Source organism: Paramisgurnus dabryanus, unplaced genomic scaffold, assembly GCF_030506205.2.
Source record: "Paramisgurnus dabryanus unplaced genomic scaffold, PD_genome_1.1 h2tg000233l_1_57657__unordered_in_group10, whole genome shotgun sequence".
NCBI lineage: Eukaryota > Metazoa > Chordata > Actinopteri > Cypriniformes > Cobitidae > Paramisgurnus > Paramisgurnus dabryanus.
The window spans coordinates 27,501-35,000 of NW_027394131.1; positions in this window are offsets into that span (position 1 = coordinate 27,501).

A 7,500-nucleotide genomic window follows, 5' to 3' on the forward strand; every position below is an offset into this window, starting at 1 on the left:
CCGGTAGAGCAACCGACCCAAAGGGCGAGTCGATCCGAGCAAAGGCGCCCGTGCTGCGGCCGTGGGAAAATCCGGGGAGGGACCGCCGTATCTCGGCCGGGCTTAGGGTTAGAGAGACGAGGGTTGGCTCGTTGGATAGGGCCGCTCCGGTAGAGCAACCGACCCAAAGGGCGAGTCGATCCGAGCAAAGGCGCCCGTGCTGCGGCCGTGGGAAAATCCGGGGAGGGACCGCCGTATCTCGGCCGGGGAAAGGGTTAGAGAGACGAGGGTTGGCTCGTTGGATAGGGCCGCTCCGGTAGAGCAACCGACCCAAAGGGCGAGTCGATCCGAGCAAAGGCGCCCGTGCTGCGGCCGTGGGAAAATCCGGGGAGGGACCGCCGTATCTCGGCCGGGGAAAGGGCTAGAGGCTCGCGGGTAGGCTCGTTCGAAAGCTCCCCTCCGGCATAGCGACCGACCCGAAGGGCGAAGGCCCCGGACCCGAGGCGCCCGAGAAACGGCCGTGGGAAAATCCGGGCATAGACCGCCGTATCTCGGCCGGGGAAGGGGCTAGAGGCTCGCGGGTAGGCTCGTTCGAAAGGCCCCCTCCGGCGGAGCGACCGACCCAAAGGGCGAAGGCCCCGGACCCGAGGCGCCCGAGATACGGCCGCGGGAATTTCCGCGAGCTTCGACCGGACGTATCTCCGGCGGGCGGGGTCGCACGGACCCGAGGCCGGGCTCGTCGGAAAGCCCCGGGACGGACCTTTCGAACGAGACCGGCCGCGCGTCCGGGCGACCTCCGAGGCGGACGCTAGGGGCGCCGGAGCCCCGGACGAGCGAAAATTCCGCGACCACCCGCCCGTATCTCGGCCCGGGAAAGGGCCAGAGACTCGAGGGAGGGCTCGTTCGAAAGCTCCCCTCCGGCATAGCGACCGACCCGAAGGGCGAAGGCCCCGGACCCGAGGCGCCCGAGAAACGGCCGTGGGAAAATCCCGCGGGGGTAGGCCGTATCTCGGCCCCGGAAAGGGCTAGCGACGCGCGGGTGGGCTCGTTCGAAAGGCCCCCCGCGGAGGAGCCACCCACCCGAAGGGCGAAGGCCCCGGACCCGGGGCGCCGGAGCAGCGCGGTAACGAAATTCGAATTTTCGACCGGAAGTATCTCGGGCCCCCGGGGTCGCACGGACCCGCGGCCGGTCTCGTCGGAAAGCCCCGGGCGAGACCTTTCCGACGAGCCCGGCCCCGAGTCCGTAGGACCTTCCCCGGCCGAGATACGGCGCCCGGCAGTTCATTGGCCGATATCTCGGAAACGGGGCGTCGTAGACGCTCCGTGGTATTGGTGACCTTGACGATGCCGGGTCAGACGAGTCGGCCGCGGGCACGGGCCCGGGGGCGCCGGCCGCCAGAGTCGGGTGGCTCGCGCACTTCCAGGCGGGCCGCTCGCGCACCTCCAGGCACCCCGACCCACTCGCCGAGGCCGACCGAGGTGCGCCGTCCCGGCCGCGGACCGGTCGGGGTCCCCTCTCGAAAGGGCAGTAGTGTGAACAGGTGCCATCGGGTATATAGGGGAAGGGGTCCTCTCGAACCAGGCCTTCGAACCCGCGCGAGCCTAGCCCGGCAAGGCTCACCCTCCCCGGCCACGGGTTCGGCCTCCGTCCCCCTGGAGGTCCGGCACCTCCAGGGTCCCCGACCCTGCCTCCCCTGCCCGAGGGGAGGCCTCCGAGGCGGGCCTGACAGGGCGGCCCTCCCTCCTGGAAGTCCGGTTCCTCCAGGGTCCCCGACCCTGCCTCCCCTGCCCGAGGGGAGGCCTCCGAGGCGGGCCTGACAGGGCGGCCCTCCCTCCTGGAAGTATGGTTCCTCCAGGGCACGCGTCCCTACCTCCGTAGCCCAGATGGGTGACTCCGAGGCGGGCCTGACAGGGCGGCCCTCCCTCCTGGAAGTCCGGTTCCTCCAGGGCACACGTCCCTGCCTCCTTAGCCCAGAGAGGTGACTCCGAGGCGGGCCTGACAGGGCGGCCCTCCCTCCTGGAAGTCCGGTTCCTCCAGGGCACACGTCCCTACCTCCGTAGCCCAGATGGGTGACTCGAAAGCGGGCCTGACAGGGCGGCCCTCCCTCCTGGAAGTCTGGTTCCTCCAGGGCACACGTCCCTGCCTCCTTAGCCCAGAGAGGTGACTCCGAGGCGGGCCTGACAGGGCGGCCCTCCCTCCTGGAAGTCCGGTTCCTCCAGGGCACACGTCTCTGCCTCCTTAGCCCAGAGAGGTGACTCCGAGGCGGGCCTGACAGGGCGGCCCTCCCTCCTGGAAGTCCGGTTCCTCCAGGGCACACGTCCCTGCCTCCTTAGCCCAGAGAGGTGACTCCGAGGCGGGCCTGACAGGGCGGCCCTCCCTCCTGGAAGTCCGGTTCCTCCAGGGCACACGTCTCTGCCTCCTTAGCCCAGAGAGGTGACTCCGAGGCGGGCCTGACAGGGCGGCCCTCCCTCCTGGAAGTCCGGTTCCTCCAGGGCACACGTCCCTACCTCCGTAGCCCAGACGGGTGACTCGAAAGCGGGCCTGACAGGGCGGCCCTCCCTCCTGGAAGTCTGGTTCCTCCAGGGCACACGTCCCTGCCTCCTTAGCCCAGAGAGGTGACTCCGAGGCGGGCCTGACAGGGCGGCCCTCCCTCCTGGAAGTCCGTTTCCTCCAGGGCACACGTCCCTACCTCCGTAGCCCAGATGGGTGACTCGAAAGCGGGCCTGACAGGGCGGCCCTCCCTCCTGGAAGTCTGGTTCCTCCAGGGCACACGTCCCTACCTCCGTAGCCCAGATGGGTGACTCGAAAGCGGGCCTGACAGGGCGGCCCTCCCTCCTGGAAGTCTGGTTCCTCCAGGGCACGCGTCCCTGCCTCCGTAGCCCAGATGGGTGACTCCGAGGCGGGCCTGACAGGGCGGCCCTCCCTCCTGGAAGTCTGGTTCCTCCAGGGCACACGTCCCTACCTCCTTAGCCCAGATGGGTGACTCGAAAGCGGGCCTGACAGGGCGGCCCTCCCTCCTGGAAGTCTGGTTCCTCCAGGGCACACGTCCCTACCTCCTTAGCCCAGATGGGTGACTCCGAGGCGGGCCTGACAGGGCGGCCCTCCCTCCTGGAAGTCTGGTTCCTCCAGGGCACGCGTCCCTACCTCCTTAGCCCAGAGAGGTGACTCCGAGGCGGGCCTGACAGGGCGGCCCTCCCTCCTGGAAGTCTGGTTCCTCCAGGGCACACGTCCCTACCTCCTTAGCCCAGATGGGTGACTCGAAAGCGGGCCTGACAGGGCGGCCCTCCCTCCTGGAAGTCTGGTTCCTCCAGGGCACACGTCCCTACCTCCTTAGCCCAGATGGGTGACTCGAAATCGGGCCTGACAGGGCGGCCCTCCCTCCTGGAAGTCTGGTTCCTCCAGGGCACACGTCCCTACCTCCTTAGCCCAGATGGGTGACTCGAAATCGGGCCTGACAGGGCGGCCCTCCCTCCTGGAAGTCTGGTTCCTCCAGGGCACACGTCCCTACCTCCTTAGCCCAGATGGGTGACTCGAAAGCGGGCCTGACAGGGCGGCCCTCCCTCCTGGAAGTCTGGTTCCTCCAGGGCACACGTCCCTACCTCCTTAGCCCAGATGGGTGACTCCGAGGCGGGCCTGACAGGGCGGCCCTCCCTCCTGGAAGTCTGGTTCCTCCAGGGCACACGTCCCTACCTCCTTAGCCCAGAGAGGTGACTCCGAGGCGGGCCTGACAGGGCGGCCCTCCCTCCTGGAAGTCCGGTTCCTCCAGGGCACACGTCCCTACCTCCTTAGCCCAGATGGGTGACTCGAAATCGGGCCTGACAGGGCGGCCCTCCCTCCTGGAAGTCCGGTTCCTCCAGGGCACACGTCCCTACCTCCTTAGCCCAGATGGGTGACTCGAAATCGGGCCTGACAGGGCGGCCCTCCCTCCTGGAAGTCTGGTTCCTCCAGGGCACACGTCCCTACCTCCTTAGCCCAGATGGGTGACTCGAAAGCGGGCCTGACAGGGCGGCCCTCCCTCCTGGAAGTCTGGTTCCTCCAGGGCACACGTCCCTACCTCCTTAGCCCAGATGGGTGACTCGAAAGCGGGCCTGACAGGGCGGCCCTCCCTCCTGGAAGTCTGGTTCCTCCAGGGCACACGTCCCTACCTCCTTAGCCCAGATGGGTGACTCGAAATCGGGCCTGACAGGGCGGCCCTCCCTCCTGGAAGTCTGGTTCCTCCAGGGCACACGTCCCTACCTCCTTAGCCCAGATGGGTGACTCGAAAGCGGGCCTGACAGGGCGGCCCTCCCTCCTGGAAGTCTGGTTCCTCCAGGGCACACGTCCCTACCTCCTTAGCCCAGATGGGTGACTCGAAAGCGGGCCTGACAGGGCGGCCCTCCCTCCTGGAAGTCAGGTTCCTCCAGGGCACACGTCCCTACCTCCGTAGCCCAGAGTGGTGACTCGAAAGCGGACGCGGGAGGGTGTACGTGGCGCACCCCCAGGCCGAAGAGAGGTCTCGTGAGCGGACGCGAGGGTGTACGACAGAAGGCCTGGAAGTCTCTGACTTCCAGGGTCACCGACCCTACCTCATGAGCCCGAAGAGGTGACTCGAATGCGGACGCGGGGGTGTACGTGGCGCACCCCCAGGCCGAAGAGAGGTCTCGTGAGCGGACACGAGAAGTACGACAGAGGGCCTGGAAGCAAAAGCGGGTGACTCGTGCACTTCCAGAAAAGGCAAAAGCGGGTGACTCGTGCACTTCCATAAAGCCGAAAAGAGGTCTCGTGAGCGGACACGAGAAGTACGACAGAGGGCCTGGAGGTAAAAGCGGGTGACTCGTGCACTTCCAGGGTCTCCGACCTTACGGCGCCTTCCGACGCGGGCGCCTCCTCCCGGACGAGCCACGGGAAGGGCCCCTTCTCTCAAGGGGCGGTCGTTTGAACAGGTGCCATCGGGTATATAGGGATGGGTGCCTCGAAGTGGACCTCCAGCGTCCTCCCTCCCTGCGACAGATCCCAAGAAAGGTCTGTGCGCGTCGGTGTGCGATGAACGAAAAACCGTTAAAAGAACTGGAACGGTTGGAACGGACGAAGGGCGTCTGATGTGAGGCAGCGCCCCGGGCGAGTGTCGGCCGAAGGCTCACAATTAAAGAGCTCATACCCGAAAGATGGGAAAAAACGATCCGCCCTGGATCATCAAGGCTAATGCCTAAAAACTAAAGCTACCTTGGGTGATGGAACTCGGCTACGGCCGCAAAACGATCCGCCCTGGATCATCAAGGCTAATGCCTAAAAACTAAAGCTACCTTGGGTGATGGAACTCGGCTACGGCCGCAAAACGATCCGCCCTGGATCAAGGCTACGGCCTAAAAACGGCAAAAAAAGATCCAAAAGTCCCTGGATCAAGGCGCTTCGGCTTAAAACCTGTGAAAAGATCCGCCCTGGATCAAGGCTACGGCCTTAAAACTGCTCAAAAGATCCGCCCTGGATCAAGGCTACGGCCTTAAAACTGCTAAAAAGATCCTAAAGTCTCTGGATCTAGGCTACGGCCTCAAAGACACACGTGTTGTGAGAAAAGATCCGCCCTGGATCTCCAGGCTACGGCCTCAAAGGTTCGACCCGACCATATATGCTCAGACACGGGCGAACACAAAAGCGTAACAACCCCTGTTGGAACCGTCGAAGGATCTCGGCGTCGGCCGTAAAACGGAAACCCCCCGGTCGTCGGTACGCGTGTGGCGGTCGAGGGCCCCCGGCCGCCGGTCGGGCGGGCGCGTGGATAGGTCTCCCGAGCGGTCAAGGAGTCCCGGAAGCCGGTCGGGCGAGCGGCCGGCCCCGGGGCACCCTACCCTCTCGGGCGCACCGACCCCACGCGTTTCGTCTCGGTCGGCGTCCGGGGTTCCGAGACACCCTTATGTATCTGTGTGACAGACGGAGTGGCACACCGTCTGCGGCGGGACAGGGCCGCCGACCGCGATGGAAGTCGAGTGTGGCGGCTTCCAGGGTCCAAGACCCTATAGACGGACGGAGTGGCGACCCGTCTGCGGCGGGCCAGGGCCGCCGACCGCGATGGAAGTCGAGTGGGGCGGCTTCCAGGGTCCAAGACCCTACAGACAGACGGAGTGGCGACCCGTCTGCGGCGGGCCAGGGCCGCCGACCGCGATGGAAGTCGAGTGGGGCGGCTTCCAGGGTCCAAGACACTACAGACAGACGGAGTGGTGACCCGTCTGCGGCGGGACAGGGCCGCCGACCGTTACGGAAGTCGAGGGGGACGGCTTCCAGGGTCCAAGACCCTATCTGTGTGACAGACGAAGGTGCATCGTCTGGGGCGGGACAGGGCCGCCGACCGCTATGGAAGTCGAGTTGGGTTGCTCGTGAACTTCCAGGGTCCAAGACCCTCTCTTCGTGACCGACGAAGGTGCTCTGTCTGGGGCGGTACGGGGCCGCCGACCGCTATGGAAGTCGAGTTGGGTTGCTCGTGTACTTCCAGGGTCCAAGACCCTCTCTTCGTGACCGACGAAGGTGCTCTGTCTGGGGCGGTACGGGGCCGCCGACCGCTATGGAAGTCGAGTTGGGTGGCTCGTGCACTTCCAGGGTCCAAGACCCAACGCGTTTGACCGACGAAGGTGCCCCGTCCCCGGGCACGGACGGGGACGGGCCCGGCCTCCGGGCCGCCGTGGAAGTCGAGTCGGGTGGCTCTCGCACTTCCAGGGTCCTCGACCCTATCTGTCTGACCGACGAAGGCGCTTCGTCTCGGGCGGGCCAGGGCCGCCAGCCGCTATGGAAGCCGAGTCGGGTGGCTCGTGCGCTTCCAGGGTCCACGACCCTGCCTTCGTGACCGACGAAGGCGCTCTGTCTGGGGCGGTACAGAGCCGGGCCCCGTCCAGCAGGGGACGGTGGCCCGAACAGGTGCCATCGGGTATATAGGGAAGAGCACCTCGCTGATTCTCCAAGGTGATAGGCTACCGGATCCCATGACCTCTCGAGCCCAGCGAGAGGCCTCTCGAGCGGACACAAATGCCTCGAAAAAGTCCCTCTGCACTGAGGTAGTGACGATTCTTATTACGAATGGCAAATCATCCAAGGAAGGGACGAACCCGGCTGGCCTCGGCCGTTAAACGAGCCGGCTTCGTTCGGCCGCTAAACGAACCGGCGTCGTTCGGCCGCAAAACGAACCGGCGTCGGCCGCTAAACGAAACCCCGGGCGGGACAGGGCCGCCCACGTCTCAGCCTTAATGACCCGTTACGGGGTGACGCCCGGATACGCTTTGTGTGTCATGGCCCTGAGATTCTGGAAATCGAACTGCGCCTGGGGCAGGCCTCCGCCCGGCCGACGTTAGCGCGTCGGCCGCCATGGGCGGTCGGTTCCTCCCCGACCCGGCGCTCTCGCCTCCAGGGGGGCTCTCCGGAGCCCGCCCGACCCTTTCCGCGGGAGACTCAGACGGTCCGTCAGACGCGAAGGTCCGCCACCGGCGGCCGGCGAGGGCCTCGGCGACCGAGGGCGGAGACGCCCCCGGCCCGTCGCGGCCACCCGGCCCCGCGAA